Below are 2,202 nucleotides of genomic sequence, written 5' to 3' on the forward strand. Positions count from 1 at the left end.
TTTTCATTACTTGGTCTTATGTTCCACTTTTAGCACAATCATTCCCTCCCTCCTATATTTTAAAACTGATAGCTACATAGTCAATTGTGTGTCGTCTTATTTCATACAATCTATTTTTGTTAGTTTCTCATTGCTATGACAAAGCATTAACCAAAACCAGCTCATGGACCCAAGGGTTTATTTCATATAACTCTGAAACACACTCCATCACTGAGGCAAGTCAGGGTAGGAACTCAAGGTAGGCTCCAGAACCTGGGGCAAGGAACTGAAACAGAAGTCACGAAGGAATGAATGGTGTTTACTGGCTTTCTTTCCATGGCTTGTTCAGCCTGATTTTTCATGCAGCTCAGACCTGCCTACCCAGGAGTAGCACCAGCCACAGTGAGCTGGCCCTTAGACATCAAGCATTAATCAAAAAAATGCCCCACTGGCTTGCCTACAAGCCAATCTGCTTGAAGTACTCTCTCAACGGAGCTTCTTTCTTTAAAGATGACCCTCACTTGTGTCAGGTTGACAAAAAAAAAAAAAAAAAAAAGAAAAGAAAAATTAACTAGCACACAGTTGTTCTAATTATGTCCTAAGAAACACAGGTCACCACAATGAGTTTTTGGTAGGCTTCCTGGTCTCTTATAAGCCACGCCTGAGTCAGCCTCCTCTGATGGAAAATTCAACCCAGCATGTACTACTATTAACAACCTGACAATGAGCTTCTCACTACTAGCCTCAGGAATGGACACATGTGGCAAGCCCAGGTCACCATAAATATTGAATGACAGCACAAATCACTCTATCTGCCTCCCCTTTGTTTCCTCTTGAGAACAAGAGAAGTCATTGCTCTCCAAGGCTTTTCCAGCCAAATCATTCTGTGAGTATGCACTGTTTCTGCTTCCTCCACCTTGGGCAAGAAACAACAAAGCCGGGGGCAGGTAAATGTGCTGGATTACCTGGCCATGAATTATTAAAAGAGACTCCCATATTTCTATGACAATCAAGGCAAGTATAAAAACATCCATAACGGAACAAAACTGAATTTTCTCCACAGACTTGTAACGTTTCTGAATTACCAAAAATCCAATTGAATACAAGGTGTGATAATAACAAAGATAGATATCCAGTGTGCGGCCCTTAAATACTGTTGTTAAAACTGCTTATATCCTTGCACATCATTATTTATTTATTCACTTATTGTTTTAAGAACCATTGATTTCTTGAGGGAGCACATCCCTGAGATAATTACAACTGGAAAGGAAGCTTCCATGTACAGAAATCAGATTTCCAAACAGAGCTGCTCGACTTTGTTCTACTTGCACACAAGCATCCCTTGGTGGCTCAGTGGAGTCAGTACCAATCTCAGAAGTGCCGTACTACCAGCTCCTACCAGCTCCTCACCAGTTCACACCCTTTAGACAAATCACTGGCTGTGTTAGCCAGCATGTCCTATCATCCCATCTTGAATCTACAGATAAACCATAAAGCACCTGCCGATTACGACAGAGAGCGATGCCTAGACACGTGAGCATATCACCTCAGGGTTGAGAAGGCAGTCTTAGACTCAGTCAAAGACCTTGTAAATTGGACTTGGCTTCAAAGAGCCAGACAAACAGAGGACCCCAACTGTCTCTTTTCTGAGCACCCTGTTTTCAGCATACACAAGAAGCCTACACCCCCTTGTTTTCTTCTTTTATTGTGAATATATGCAAAGCAGTAAATTGGTAATTGCAAGAACCATACACCCTCATTGAGCTCATTTGGTTTAAATGCAGAGAGCGGTGATTCTTGTCATTCATTATCCAGAGATAAAACTCTTCCACGTATTTTTGAAAGAAGGAAATGGAACAGCAGAATTAGGAGGAATCGGACCATTTAATTATTGTTTACAAGACTCAGTAGAACAGCATGCCAAGTCCGCTTTGCTACCCAAGCTATGTGCTTACAGAGCCACAGTCTCATCCTTGCCAAGGAGTCTGAGTAGTCCTGCCAGAGTTGGAGCAAGTCAATCCATCAAGAGGGAACTGAGTGAGAAAGAGAAAAAAACCACTCAAGTACACAAATGTGAAAGGACAGTCAGTCCTTTGGCTATTCAAACTAATTAACTGAGTTTTGGAGAGCTCCTGAGTGAGGGCTCAAATCTTAGGGATGCTTAGGCCTTGAGTCAACAAATTCCCAGAATGGTTCTCATGGCCTTTAGAATCGATGGGTGAT

Source organism: Meriones unguiculatus, chromosome 5 (assembly GCF_030254825.1).
Source record: "Meriones unguiculatus strain TT.TT164.6M chromosome 5, Bangor_MerUng_6.1, whole genome shotgun sequence".
In the NCBI taxonomy this organism is placed as follows: Eukaryota; Metazoa; Chordata; class Mammalia; order Rodentia; family Muridae; genus Meriones; species Meriones unguiculatus.